The 16,221-nt window shown below is 35.7% G+C and overlaps 1 protein-coding gene across 2 annotated transcripts in view; it reads left to right on the plus strand.

The window, feature by feature from the left end:
• Positions 1-705: 705 nt before the first annotated feature.
• HAPLN1 (hyaluronan and proteoglycan link protein 1) overlaps positions 706-16,221 on the plus strand; it is a 95,455-nt gene continuing 79,939 nt past the window's right edge. Inside the window, exon 1 of one of the 2 annotated variants that reach the window (XM_074202380.1) lies at positions 706-788. The gene's annotated coding sequence lies outside the window, so the exon portion shown is untranslated. Of the gene's footprint in view, positions 789-874; positions 1,279-16,221 lie in introns of those variants that run through there. The other variant, XM_074202377.1, reaches the window with a different exon arrangement.

Below are 16,221 nucleotides of genomic sequence, written 5' to 3' on the forward strand. Positions count from 1 at the left end.
AGCTAAGTCAACTGCCGTTTTCTTCCTGCGGTGTGGTGTTCTTTTTTCCCCCTTCCCCTCCTAGTCTCCATCAAAGGTGGCTCTGTTATTGAAATATGAAGCTCTTTCCTCTCCAAAAACCTTGGTTACTTAAGGCGGGAATCAATGGACCTATGTACTCTCTCGAGTTATAAATACATGTCTGTTTGCTCAGAAGGAGTGTTCCCTCTGTGTCCCACCATCTTCTTCATACTTATTTTAGGGGTGTGAGTCTGTGCATGTGGGTGTCCATCTGGTTCTAATATTGGGCCGCAGAGACATAACCCCCACTCCACCCACCCACTCAGGCTTTGCCCCATCCCCCCAACCCAAATTCCCCCACTATAAATAAATCCAGGTCGGCTGTGCTGTCATTCACGAAAATACAATTGGTGGTATTTGTTTGTGAAGGAAAATTTAAAGTAAATACCACCACTGAACCCAATAAAAGAAGGGAAGAAAGACTGCATCTGGTAGTGCCCCTCAATTCTGAAGCTTGCATCTATTTTTGCAGCTGTCGGCTCTCTACTTTACCTTTCCAAGCCCAATCTATTTCTGATTTGTTTGTTGTTGTGTGGCCTGATTTCGTTGGGGGAAGGGGAGGGAAGGATATCCCACCCATTCTTGGACTATCTTCTAAGAGGGCTGGCTCAAGCAGCAACAGGTCCAAGGAGCCTGTCCCAGGGAGCCTGACACGCACTCTGCTGCTTCCGAGATCATTTCCCTGGAGACCCTTCCAATATCTTGAGCTTTGCTTTAAATTTGGTGAGGTGAGAGCAGGAGGTGTGGTGTGGGTGGGGGCTCGTGGGTGTGTGGTGCTGCTGCTGCTGCTGCTTCTCCTGAAGCAAAGGGCAGGCAGGGCAGGGGACACTGCTCTGAACAGAGAAGAATCTCATCTAAGAAGAGGGCTGTGCTTTCCCCCTCCCATCCTCCCGCCCTCCCAGAGGTTTGCAAGGAGTGCATGTTGGGCTATAATTAAGGGATCTTGGAGGCGTACTTTGCTTATGACGCGTTGCTTTTCTTTTGCCTTCGGTGAAAAAGTAGCTCCTTCTTCCCTGGATCAGGACCTCTGCCATTCAGGGGTACAAAGAGACATTCTGGACATACTCACACTCATACACACACACATACAAATACACACACACACACAACTCACCCAGTCTTAAGGTGAGCAAGAAGAACTCTGCCATCACTTTACCTCCCGTTTTCAACTTCAACAGAACTTGAGAGAACACCTCAACTTCTGGATCTCAGGATAAGGTAAAAAGTTTTAGAATTAATGGTTTTCTTTCCCCCGTGTAAAATGGTCCTCATGGATTGCCTTCAAGAATTCAGAAAATATACTGAAGCTAGATTGATTTTTTTTTCTTTAAAACATACTTTTTTTTTTCTTTTGAGTATTACTAATTTGAGAATGACATGAATATGACATCCTTGGGCTTAATATCTGAATTATGCAATTTTACAGATCCTATATTAACAGATAAAATATCTTATTGCAGTCCATAGGTTCAGTCTGCAATGTGAAAATTATATACTTTACTCCTCTGGCTTTCTCATGGGTACTATAAATCTCCTAGATTCATGGTGCCCAAGTGGTGCCTTTTCCAACTCTATTCCAACAGGAATTTACAGCACCTGGAATGAGAAAAGGCAGAGTGCAGACTGAATGAAAAGCTGAGGAGTAGAAGTGGGAGTGACCAGTTCAGATTTATGAGTTTTGTTTTAGGGAAAAGGTGGTCTTGTGTGATATAAGTTCTAACAGTCATCAGTCATCATAATCTCTAAGATAAGGCATCTTTCTTTGGCTCAGGTGCCTAGTGCCTCAGGTTGGAAAGGGAAGAGACTGTGGAATCTGAACAATTATGAAATATGAAATATAGGCAGATGATGGATAGGTATTCTTTTTCCACTAACTCCTTGAAAATCCTTCTACTTTAAAATCACAAACTTGAAGTAATTTTAAGAGTTTATGAAGTGATTTTCGCTGCCAAGACAAAACTAAGAACCGTTTGGGGTTTGGATGCTACAACAGTTCTTAAGTTATATATAGTTGCTGTGTTCAAAATAAAATGTTATATTTTCATTTATTGCTGGAAAAATACATAAAGTGACCAACACATTTGGGAATTTTCAGGATGGAAAGTGTGCCTGTAAATGTTCCAGTGTGATATCATAAAATCAAACAGACTGGTTTCTTGGAATCTAACGGTTTTCGAAAAAGGAAATCTGTGGATTCAGTCCTCAGTTTAATACAATATTTATTCATTACAAATGGAGTTTCTGGTAACCATTTCCATCTGATGATTCCAGTGTACTTGATTAGCATTCATTTCAAACAGCTTCAGTGAATAAATGATTTTTTAAAGTTTTTAATTGTCCTATTATAAATACATAATAAGTTATCATTGAATAACTTATTATGTGACCTTTCCTAATCTTTCTAACCTTTCCAACCACTTCTTAGAATTGATTCAGTCTTTGAACATTTCACATTTTTTTTAACTTTACTGTAGAACCAGTGTTCAAATTGAATTAACAACCCAAATTTATATTTGGAAATCAACCTATCTTCTAAGGCATAATAAAATTTACATAAGAAGAAAGAATTTTTCTTCACTTTTAATAAACTAGGAAACAGAAAGCTGAGATTATACAAGGGATATTAAATCTTTTAAAATTGTAAGCTCCAGGTACATCATCATAGAACTTCAATGTTCATAATTTCAATATTATTTTAGTTAAACAATAGAATTGGACAAAAATTCACTTCAATTTCATTAATTTCAAAGTTGTTTTAGAAGGAGGGGATAGAGGAATAGATTCAGAAAAGTATCATTTTTTAAAACTGAATCTTCCTAATAAGGGCACCCAATGAATGAAAATTTTCTGCTGAGAAATAAGAAGAAAGTTACAGCATGTTCTTATGAAGTGAACCATTTATTTGCAGCAAACCCCTGTCTCTCCAGACAACTGAGTGACAGTCTAATTCAGAAGTATTGGAGAGGCTTGCACAGAGAAGAATCATTTCATTATATCCCTAGTGGTTTCATTTCCTTTCCTTCCCCTTGGGAGCTAGCAACACATCCAATATAAATATATTCTGAATATATAGTAAGACACTTTGTGGGTAAAAGTTCTGCTAAGTACAGTTTGGAAAGTGTAGTGCTGCCTTTTAGCCCATTGGGTGTGGTGATTTTGCTACTTCCTGACAAACTGAAAATTTTAGAATTCTGATAAGAATTAACAGTTATATATAGAAATTTATTCTCTTCTCTTAAAAATTTTGTTTCTTATATTTGTCTTTTTCTTCAAGTAGCGTTATCTCGTACTCTAGAAGTTTAAATTGCACAGTCAACCAATTTAAATTCCAACAAAATGAAAAGTGAACTTAAAAAATACTTTCCAGATTAGTCTTCTTCTTTTGCTTTTAATGAATTTTTAGACATTCTGACTCCGTCATTAGCGACCATAGTACTTAGTCTTGTACTTTAAAAGGTAGCCTGTAATTTAGAGGTAACAAAATGTTCTCTGGGGTTAAAAAGAAAAAGAAAAAAGGGGGGTCTAAATGTACTTAAGATTTCAATCAATAGTGTTTAAGGAGGATTAAAGGAAACAGCTGGTTAAACAAATATTAGGTGTAGAGTGGATGCAATGGTATAAATTAATAATACAGTCCTTTATTTACTCTATGAATGGGAGTTTTTGTGAAGGTTATGAGTTAAGAGATGGTCACTGTCTGCCACCTAGTGGATGACTCAAGGAAAATTTTCACTGTCCTTTTCCAACGAGGATCATTTCAGTAACAAATCCTGCCTATAAAGTGTAACTGTTGAACTTAGACAATTTTAAAAGAACAAAAGCACCAGGTGGCAAATTTTTTCTTATGTTCTACCCATTTGTAACATGAAAATCAGTCCAGTTTTTGTGGTAGAAAGCTTGACATCAACAGATTTGTTTCCATGAGGATACTGAATCATTCAGTCAAATATAGACAACTCACACCTCATACAGGATTTATTTTTAGCAATGATGTATAGTTGGGTAGAAAAGGTGGGGAGACTTTTGACATTATGAATCATTTCTGAAGCTGAATAAATGTCTGCAAAGTCCATTGCTGATATGTGTAATGAGTGGCTGATGGTAGGATCATAGGACCCAAGAGGGTTTTGAGCACATGCTAATACAGAAGCTTATAGATGGACAGAAAAAAATATGAATATTTATATACATACACTTGTGTACATATGTGCACATATACACATTTATACATATATGTGCATCTTTATAGAACAGAAATATTTCATTTATTGGAAAAACACTGGGGAAAAAAGGTTATTTGGCTTTTTACAAGGAGTAGGCAGGGTATTATATTACAAAATATTTTAATCTGTCTGAAGATTAGAAGGAAAAAAGTAAGACTAATAGCATATGAAATACCTCCCTTATACTTCTATTTCTACTTCCTATATATGGATTCAAAGCAGCATCCTCGCTTCCCCTTAATTAATATTAGAATGGAAATCCTAGACATGATCAATTATGTGCAAAACAACCATTTGAAAGAGGCATTAGGATATCATTGAAGAGTAATTCATCCTAAGACTCCAATGGGTGTTTTTAAAACTTTTCTTTAGAAGTATATGAATTATTACTCTAATAGGTTCTTAACATGATATATGAGGTAAGGGCTACAGTGCTCAAGCTGTAGCAATAGCAAACTTTGCCTTTGCATTAATCAAAAAAAGTTCCAAAATTCAAATTGTGCAAGGTAAAATGTCTCAGCAGAAAAAAAAATGATTAATTTGTTATATGCTGTGCTCTAGAGCTGTAATCAGAAAATATGGTTTTGCCTCCTGACCTGCAATAGAAATTTCCATCTAAGGAAACTTTACTTCTATATATAGCAAGGAATCATACTAGAATGGGAAATAAAAGAACTTTTTAATGTCTTTCACTAATACTGAAAAATTAATAACGAGTATTGATTAAATACAATGTTGATAATTGGCATCAGTCATAGGAGAACAATGAGACTTATTATCTTGATATTTATTTTCAAAAGCTCTATATCCACCAGAAATCTATAATTATATAAACAGATATGATTCAGTATATTTGTGAGTTAGGACAAAAGATTCACTGCCAGATAGTAAAAGACAATTTCAAATGAAGCTTGAAATAGGGATTCACTTGAACCTAACTCTTTCAAAAAAAAAGCTAAATTCTAAGAGAAGCAAATCAAAGGAAACATTGTGAACTGCCATAGACTTATAAGGGAAATTGCCAAAACCCCTGAGCAGACTTAGGTTCTTGGACCCTGCAGGGTGTGACATTGGAGTATATCCCTCCTGTGGAAACTCTGAAGCATGAGAGGAGGGAGAGGCACTCACTCATTCTTAGGATACTAATTGTTTCTCCAAGGATCTTGGGAAGAACATAGCATTGGCAAAGTATTCTAGAAAACTCCATCAAGTAGAATCTACATTTACTTAAATTGTTAACCCATTTTCAAAAGTTTTACTCTTTTTATAAATTATAGTTTTGCTTATATAAGAAATTTCCTTTTATACAAAGGCCCAATTATCGTCCTCAAATATAGTGATGACTGACATTCCTAATAATGAGCTTGAGGCATAAAAGGCACTATAAGGCACTCAAGTGTCTTCTAAAATATTTTTTACAAGAGAGATTAATTTATATTCTCCAAAGATTTACTTTTGTGTATTTTTGCCACATTCTAAATTCTTTGAAAGTCAGTAATCTGAAGAGGGAAGGGGAAAGGGATCAAACATTTATTAAATTATAGGTTCCATGATAAGTCTGACTCTTTGTGATCATTTTGGGGGTTTTCTTGGCAAAGACTACAGTGGTTGCCATTTCTTTCTCCAGTTAGTTTTACAGATGAGGAAACTGAGGCAAATAGAGTTAAGTGACTTGCCCTGGATCACATAGCTGGTAAGAATCTGAGGCCAGATTTGAATTCAGGGGCTTATCACAATAAGTTTGTAATATTTTTATAATACCATATTTTACAAATAATATCTCATTTGACCCTCGCAACAACCCTGGAGGAAAGGTTGAGAAAACTGAGATTGACAAAGGTTGGTGATTTTTTTTTCTCACTAAGGACTTCTTAATATCAGACTCTGCAATGGATCTACTGCAGCACCTAGTTTCTATCTGAGACATGGGAGAGGTGGAATATAAACCACAATGGTATACCCATTATATAAGCTTTCCATTCACAGATACATAATTGGTACTGGAACTAATTTCCTATATGACTTTGGAAAAGTTTTTGTGTTTGTTTTTGTTTTCAAATTAATTTCTCTTTAGCATACAGGAATTTTCATAGGATCAGAAGTTTCAAATGGGAAGGAACTTCATAGATAGTTCTGCTCAACTCCTTTTTTACACATGAGGAAATTGAAGTCCAATAATTTATTCCAGGACAATTAGATGACACAGTGGATAGAGTATGGGCCCTGTAGACAAGAAAACCTGATTCCAATCTTTTATAAGTCACTTACTAGTTGTATAACCCAGGGAAAGTCACTGAACCCTTTACCTCAGTTTCCACATCTGTAAAATACATTGAGAAGGAAATGGCAAACCCCTCCAAGAGACCCCAAAATGGGCTCATGAAGAGTTAGACATAACTGGAACAACTAAACAACAAACAACAAAAAAACTTAACTAAGTCTACTAGTTAATGAAATATCTAGATGTCTTGACTTCTATTCTAATTTTCCCACCAATATAACTCACATGAATGACAATAATTTTATGCATTTACCAATGAGACTACAATCTAGCATCTTCAGTCTGAGGAACTTATTAAATACTGATGCAGACTATTCCATTTTAGGGATAGCCCTAATTGTTAAGAAGTGTGCCAAAAATTGTCTCATTATAACTTCCATCCATTGACTTTGCTCCTCTGGAGCCAGAGAAGCTAAAACTAATGGATCTTTCATGTGACATTCCTTCAAATGTTTAAAGACAACAATCATGCCTCTCCTCCCACCAGTGATTCTTCAATAGAACCAGTCCCTTCAATAGACCCCAATATGCCAGTACTTCAAATCCTTCAAAATTCTAGTTATCCTCATCTGGATACACTTCAACTTATCATTATATTACTTTAAATATGATGTCTTGCTCTTGAGAAAATGCATAACCTCTTCAAAAGATGTGGAATATTGTATTTACCATCAGGTAGTTGATGTGTTCATTGGCTTTACCAAAAAAATCTTTCCTTTCATTCATCCTTCTTTCTTTTCTTCCTTTTGTCCTTTTCTTTTTTCCTTTTTTCTCATTCCTTGTTAGAAGAAGTGGCTCCCTGAATAAGGAAAAAATTGATATGCAGAGAAATTAAAATGTTATGAAAATAAATGATATAAATAATGAATTTTTAAATGATATCCTTAACTGAATGCAATATTCAAAAAGTAGTCTGACCAAAGCAGAGTATAGAAAGCTATCACTTTCTTCATACTAGACATTATAGTTCTATCAACACATCCTCATATTCCATCTATTAAAGGAATTTCAAGTTGATATATATGTATGTATATATATATATATATATATATATATATATATATATGTATGTATGTATTAGAGAACCATGGACCCTTTCTCCATTTGTGATCAAGTCACACCACTCCTACCTTCATGACTAGCCCCTTCCTCTGGCCCCTAATTTGATTCTCTTTTTCTCTTTTCTTCTTTGTATGAGTACAGATGAAGTCCTGTATCGCACTGTTGAATTCCAAACTCTAGTCCCCTTTGCATATCAAATATTCCATATTAGCTACATAAAAAGTCCAGTTGTTTTTCCCATGCTATCTGACAACATGGTAATCATGTTGTCTTTCTAGGAGGGCTATCTCAGCTTTTTGTCCCACATTTTTTGCTATTTTGCTCCCTTTTATATCCAATACACCTAAGACTTGGTATTAGAGAGTTTCTGCAAACATTATTTAAGATTTCTTAGGTGAAAATGGAAGATGTATTCCTCAGAAATTTTGAGGAGCTGAGAGAGAAACATAGGACATTCTAATTGCATGAGTAGATTGGGTAACAGCAAATATTGAGAAGTTAGGTACAGGATGTTTATTTATTGGTTGTTCCACCTTGACCAAGTCATTAAGTTTCCTGTGAAATTCATTTTCATCATCTGTGAAATGGAGAGAACGATGCAATACATACTTGACAGAATTGTTATGCGGATCAAATGAAATGAATATATTTAATTCAACAAGCACTCTAAGCAATTATTCTGTGAAGAAACCTAGAAGAAGTATAAAGATAAACAAGATATTTGTCCTATCTTCATACAGCTCAGAACCTAAAGGGGGATGCTAACTTATAACATTAAAAACTGCTACCAGATCTAGTAGAGCTATATATTCTTTCTGATTATTTCTCTACCAAGGGGACCCCAACTCTGAACCCAGTCCAGATGGGGTTTACTCCTGGGGAAGTTTGTCTTCTAATAAAAAAATTAGACTCCCTAAACTAATATTCTTTGGTACATTATACCCAGGAACCCACTCAGGCTCCTATTTAAAGCTTAGGTTTTTGGTTCATGGCTAGGATCTCCTTTAATGAAGGCAGTGGGAAGGTACTTAATGTACAGTATTAATCAGGTAGGAGAGAAGTATTTATTTCTTATATATAGAAGAAATACTGAACCTCAAATACTTACAAGGACACACTGATAGAAAACCTTAAAATAGGATTTAGTAATTTTATTTATGTCTCTGGTTATAGTCTGAAGAGCTGGAGGATTTTCATCATATGTTTCATCATTTATTTCTCATCAGAACATAAATCAATTTGCAAGATTGGTAAATAATCATTGTTACTTTTCACTTCATCTTTATATTGCTCCTTCTAAGATTTATTGAATCCCCTTCTCAAACTGACTCACGTAAATGGTCTTCCTAAGTCTAGGGAAGGGGAAGAGGGGGGTGATGAACTACCTCAAATCCTTAGTGAAAGAGAATTCAAGAGAAAGCATCAGAAATAGTTACTTCCTTTAAAAACCATGGATTCATTGGTTCTTGCTTAGAGGACAATAAAGAATTGTTTCACCATCTCAAAGTGGAGGATCTTCAGTACTGAGTTACACATGGTCAGATGCACTATAGTGTCCAAATGCTGAACTAGAAAATAGGACTGAGCATCATCACTGAAGTGTCCACGTACTGAACTAGCAAACATGGTCAGCAATATTCAACCTCTTGAAACAGTAGAATGCAAAATTAAACATGACTGATACATAGAAGGTATAAACACAGTGGGTTAATAAAATGAGAGACCATTTCCATGGGTGGTAGGGGTAGGTATAAGGTCAGGGAAGCTCTCCTGGTGGAAAAACATATACATTAGATTTGGAAGGGTCAGTAGGAAGGCAATCCACTCATGAAAACAAAAGCACTAAAGCTGGAAAGGGGGGGAATAAGTTTAGGGTGTAGTGAGTAGTCTAAACCAGTTAAAGTATAAAACACACCATGGGGAGTAGTGTAAGGACAGCTATAAAGAGTGAATTTTATGCCAATAATGTATGTGAGAGGACTGTACAATTTATTATTACTACTGTGTAATTGTCTTTGTGTGTAAGAAGGAGTAGACCTTTTATAGTACCAAGGATAACTGTTGACACTGATTGTGAATACTGGTGACCTAACAAGGACCAGAAAAACTGTAAAAAATTTACTTTGGCCACATAAAAGTAATACTAATTAGGAACATTTATGCAAACTGCTTTCTCTCCACGCCTCATTGCCATTCAGCACAATAACAATCATGTAGCCAGTTAAATGCGTCATATTAACTTGTGTAAGTTTTACTTGATTACAACACTTAACTCTATTCATGAGTGCTTAGCCTTCACAGTTTGCTGCTCTTGTAGCTACAGCATCTTCTCAAAGCTTAAATCTATTAGAGATTTAAGTTGATAATGACCTGATGAATCTACTTAATACATGCTTGTTGAATAAATCAATGAATTAATAGATAAGAGACATATACAGATAGATACATACATTCATACACAAAGACATGCATGAATGCATATATATATATATATATATATACATAAATACACAGATATATAGATATAGTCACAGATGGACAGATAGTCACACAAACAGACAGAAGATAGATAGTTTCCTTGGCAGTGCCAGGCCCCTCACTGGCATAAAATATCCTTTGAAGTTCAACTAATTCTTACTCCTTCTCAATCCTTTCTTAATTGCCCATCAAAAGTAACTCTTTTTCAAACAACTGATGACTCCATAAAGCTTTAAAAGGAGAAGTACAATCCAGTAGCTTCTCTTATTACTTATTTGTATTCATTTTCCCTACCAAATCACATCTGATCTATCAGCCATCATTGCTTATCCTGTTTAAAAAAGGAGAGTAGGATGGAAACAGAGGCTAACATTCTCTACTGTTGAAGATACTTCTGTGTCTTCTCTGACACAAACCTTCTACTATAAATCAGCATGATTTTTTTTTAAAGAGAGAGGCAAAGGTGGTCAGATTTCCTAACTATCCTTCACTGATGCTTGCTTAATTGCCACTTATCTGGAGATTTATTATTAGTGCACTAATATCTATCTAATCAGCAATGGTCAAAGGGCTTAAACATTGACTTAGTTCAGAAAATACTGAAAAATGGGAGGGAGCTTTGAACAACCTCCTCATTTTATAAACAAAGAATCTATCTATCTATCTATCTATCTATCTATTTATCTATAGCTATGTGTGTATATACATATTTGTTTGTTACTACTATAGCAGTGGTTATAATATAGTTACATAAAACTCAACTAGACTGTTCTTGAATTTTCAAAAAAGTCAAACTTTACTCAATGAAGACACCTGGTGGCCTATTTCATGAAATACAACTTCTTGATTCAAGCTACTTTTCCATTCAGTGTATTACAACTACCCTTTGAGATAGTGAAGAAAAACCCTTTATTGTCCTCTAAGCAAGAAGAACCAATGACCTTGGGTAAATGACTTAATCTCTAAGTGTTCTAGAAAACTCTTTAACATTATAAATTTCCAAAAATATGCCAACCTGCATTGGGAAATAATGGTCTAGTCTTTCTCTCCTACCCCCTTCAATTCCTATATATTTATGAAGAACCTGTAACCATATTCTTGCATACCAGAAATAATTTCTAATATTTAGGACAATCTACATGCTCTGTAACCATGTTTCTGTGTGGAAACATATCCAGAGTTCAAGCCTGAAACGCCAAGAACGCATATTCACAGATTCCAACAGAGAAACAGGAGACAGCACTGTCTTGGCTCCAGGTCATTGTTGGAGACTTAATTATCTAGTCAGGGGTTCTAGCACAAGGGCCAGGGCACTGCAAAGGGTGGGAGAGGAGCTGAGTGGGCACTTCTAGTTTGAGATCCTAAATAGTGAGGTAAAAGTGAAAAATCAGAAACCAATGCTCCAAGATTTGTAGCACAAAGAAGGGCGACATTCCCTACACTTATGCTTCTCCCCTCACACCTATCAAGCCTTGAGTGACTCCTTCCTCTTTTGCCTCTTCTTTTCTTCCTCCATTTTTCTTCTTTTCTTCCTCTTCTTCCTTCTCCTCATGGAGAAGACCTAGGTCTTTTTACTTTTCTAGGACTTAAAAAGCTCTTCTAAGCCCCTTCTCATGACTTACCCTCCCTCACTTAGATCTGGTAGGGAAAGTTGTGAGACAACACTAATGAGTTTTTTAAATATATAATGGACTAAAATTAGTTTTGTGTGCATTTCAGAGGAAATAAGACTCTTTTATGGTCTATGGGGGTTGACAGTCAAGACTTTGGGTAGATAATCAAGTCCAAAGAATAGATATGGAGCACAGCTTATGAAAAATGGGTTAGAGCTCAGAATGCTGATGAAGGAATCAAGGGCACAAGTGGTGAGGAGAGAGATGAAGCAGGCTTTATGGTTTCCTCTTTGGTTCCTTTGTCTTCCTTCCCTGAAGGCAAAAACGACACTAGCTTAATTGGCTGTAGGTCAAGGGTTCGTTCCTTTGTCCTTTACTTTCTTAGAGAATCATGGCTTCAGGAAGGTGATGTCATGACCTGTAGGTGAATTGGAATTAAGTGAGGGAGGGTGTGCAAAGTTACCAACCTCACTCTTTCTTCTGAACCCATTAGTCCATTGGCCAAGAAAAAAAGTTAGGGAGAGAGAGGGAAGAGGTCTTGACAGGAAGAAATGGGTTAATTGGAAGAGGGAAATTCTAAGGAAAGCCAGAGGGAAAAGAGGCTGACCTATACTGGAAGATAGATTGAATGAGTCAGACAGAGTAGGGAAAGCATTTTTCTAACAGTCATCTCTTTCCTTGTTTTTTTTTTAACCTCAGACTACATCAGGATTTCTTTCAATCTCATCCAATGTTCACCTTACCCTATTCTTTAGGTTCAGGGCCTTGTATCTTTAACTTACAGCAGCATATCCTTTTTAGAACTAAGTTTAAGTTAAAATAAATAGATAGGCAGTCCAATATTGTGCTAGTAATGAATATATGATGGAATGATTTATGTCAAAACCTGAAAATTGATAGGGGTAGTCCTCTATTCCAACCCTTCCTCCCTATCTTCTGTATCATTTCTGGGGAGCAGAGAACTCAACTTATAGCAGGAGAAAGAGAGAGAGAGAGAGAGAGAGAGAGAGAGACAGAGAGAGACAGAGAGAGAGACAGAGACAGACAGACAGACAGACAGAGACAGGGAGACAGAGAGACAGAGAGACAGAGACAGACAGAAACAGAGAGAATAAATGAATAAGCTGTAGTTCAGTCAGCAATAGTAAGAATAAATTTGTATAAAATAAATCCTACAAATGAATTCTTTTTCATCCAAGATTCTATCAACTGCAGATATGGACAGGAGTTATAATATAGTAAAAATAATAACAGGCTATGATGACCATGCATTTTTAAATATATATATACATATATATATATATATATACAGATTTAGATTAAAAATGAAATGAAAAACTGTCCAACTCAGTCATTTTTACAGATAGAACATACACATACTTATATTGCCACATAGTCTGTTCACTCTAAGAGATATGGAGAATGCCATTAAGCTTTATAAAAAATCTATCAGGCAGAAATGAATCCCATTTACAATATTTTAAATTTTTTTTTATATTGTAAAGAAATGAAGTTATGCCTCTGTGGCAGTAGGGGAAAATACTTCATATAAAAAGACATTAGATAACAGAAGTGTGCATACAAAATTTATATTTAAGTACAGCGTATCTTAAAAAAATGCATCTATAACTACAGTGTAATCACATAGTGCTGCTATACTGCCACCTAGTGACATTATTATAACAGCCAATTGAATTCATTAATTATCTTGTACTCAATACACAGAATCCCAAATGACTTGCCTGAACACTAAATAGCTAATGAATTCATGTTTAATATATTTCATTGAATGTCTTGTAAATTATTATTAATGCTGAGAAAGTATTACCCATATCTTAAAAAACAAACTTCTCTCAAAAGTGTACAATGCAAACATACCAGGAGAGGGTGCATTTTTCATTTTTAGCAAATACCTAATGCAACCCCTACATAAACTATAGTGAATCCATTAACAATTACTCATAACTGATATAAATGAAACTTTTGATGAAACTACATTGTATTAACTTACTGAAATAGTTTACTCGATTTAATTAATTAACTACCAACAGTTATTAACCATCAGTTCCTTAGTCAAACAAGCATTTAGTTATCAATCATGGCTGTCACATAGTTCAAGAAAGTCAGGAAATGATCATGATTTCATAGCTGAGACCTCTCTGCTACTCAGCACCAGAATTCCATAGCTGCTGACTATCAGTACCCCACAATTTTGAGATGCCAACAAGACTACAGAAAGGTTCATAATAATAATAATTATTATTATTATTATTATTATTATTTAAATATTTAATTTAAATTTTTTACTATGTAAATAATAACATTTATATAGTTCCTATTATGTGACAAGCACTATTCTAAGTTCTTTACAATTATTATTCAGGACATGGGGAAAGACATAGCTATTCTATGTGAATATCCCTTTTGTGGATAATTCTGTGAGGTATTCTGACCCAATGAAAAAGGCTTCAGTGAGAGAACATTTGTCATCTTGCTTACTCCTCATTTTCCCCATCACTTGTGTATAACAAGCTATTCCCAGTCCCTCAGTAAAGGGTATATTTATCTGAAGGTCAAATATGGTACAAAAAAAAGTAATCAACTCCATTTCTGACTGCATTCTCTAAAGGTTCCATCCTTGAAGAGGAGAGTTTGCAAGCTTCTGTGCAAAGGCACAGGGTCAGGAAAGCACAGAGCATATCATGAAATGATAAGAAATCTAATTTAGTTGGTGTATGGGATGCTTGAAGGGGGTAAATAAGGCTGGAGTCCTTGCTGTTGTTTAGACATTTTCAGTTGTGTTTGACTCTTAGTGACCCCTTTTGGGGTTTTCTTTGCAAAAATAATGAAGTGGTTTGCCATTTCCTTCTCCAGCTCATCTTACAGATGAGGAAACCAAACAAACAGGGTTAATTGACTTACCCAGGGTCACTCAGATACTAAGTATTTGAGGCTGGATTAGAATTTAGGTTTTCCTAACTCTAGACCCAGCACTCTCTCCATTGGGTCACCTACCTACCCCAAGAGGGTGGGGGTAAGGAGTCAACTCATAAGTAAACTTCAATTCCAAGTTAAGGAGTTGAAGTTTCTCCAAGCAGCGAGTGGGAAGTTATTTAATATTTTTGAACTTGATCATTATTACTTTGACAATAAATTGTAGGATGAATTGGCAACAGGGAGAAATTGGAGGCAAAGATAAGTTAAAAGGATATTTACTGCAATATATCAGACAAGAGGGTATGAAGGCCTAAATTACGAAGATAAAAATGAGAGTAGGAAAAAGGGAAACATATATTAAAGACATTATAGAGCCAGAATAGTAAAATTATATGAGTCTAGGAAACAGTTGAAGATGAAGAACCATAGGGGCAGCTAGGTGGCGCAGTGGATAGAGCACTGGCCCTAGAGTCAGGAGTACCTGAGTTCAAATGCAGCCTCAGACACTTAACAATTACCTAGCTGTGTGGCCTTGGGCAAGCCACTTAACCCTATTGCCTTGCAAAAAAAAAAGATGAAGAATCATGACTCGAGAAAACTGCTACTATAGACATATGCTTACGGGTTATCAATAAAAAGATGGGAGAGAAATTATTGCTTGTTTCTTGTAAGTAACCATTCAGCTTCTGCTTAGGTGCTTTCAGTGAATCCATATAAACTTACTTACCTCCAAATCAAACTGGACTATTCATCATCCTCTGCATATACCCCACCCTTTCCCAGATCTACATCTTTGCTTTGGCTGTGTCAGCAGGCAATAATAAATTTATGAAATTTATTTATGAAACTAGATTTATTACAAGAGAAATGAACAAGCATATGTGGAAAACTAAGCCAGAACAAAGAGTTTATAATCCATAAAAACGTTTGCATATTCATGGTAGTTCAGCAAAAGGAGGCGAAAACAGAAATCTCCTATAGACAAGGAAGAGTGAAAGGTGCAGCAATAAATGTGGGAAAAGGACAAAATCCCTCCTGAAGGGGAGGGGCAAAGCAGTGGCAAAAGCAACATTCTTTTCCCTTAGGAACTGCTGGACCAGAAACAGAGGAGGGTCTGATTATTTACAAGGGTCCCACTGCAAGCAGTTTCTCAGTCTGGCTCCAGCTTGGGGTGCAAATAATAAATTATGTTAGCTGAGGTGGGGAGGGGTAAGGGAGAAGAGACTTTGTCCTTAACATATTCAGGATCTCCTGCATCCTCCAGATCCAGTGTTTCTGGAAAATATGACAGGTTAAATTGGATTCAGGGTCTCAGCTGTTTCCTGGGTTGTTTTTATTTTCTTTTTTAGAGGAGGGTATTTTTTAGAGGAGGGTATTTTTTTCTAGTTATATGCAAAGATAGTTTTCAACATTCATCTTTTTTGTACATTTTTGACTTGGCCTCCTGTGTTTTGAATATTTTCTTCCCAGTCCCCACATATTGAATTCTTATCCATTCTTTAAAACCAAATCATAGATTTCCTCTTTACAGAGTAAAGGAATAAAATAAAATAAAGTCATTTAGTAA

Source organism: Macrotis lagotis, chromosome X, assembly GCF_037893015.1.
Source record: "Macrotis lagotis isolate mMagLag1 chromosome X, bilby.v1.9.chrom.fasta, whole genome shotgun sequence".
NCBI classification, from domain to species: domain Eukaryota; kingdom Metazoa; phylum Chordata; class Mammalia; order Peramelemorphia; family Peramelidae; genus Macrotis; species Macrotis lagotis.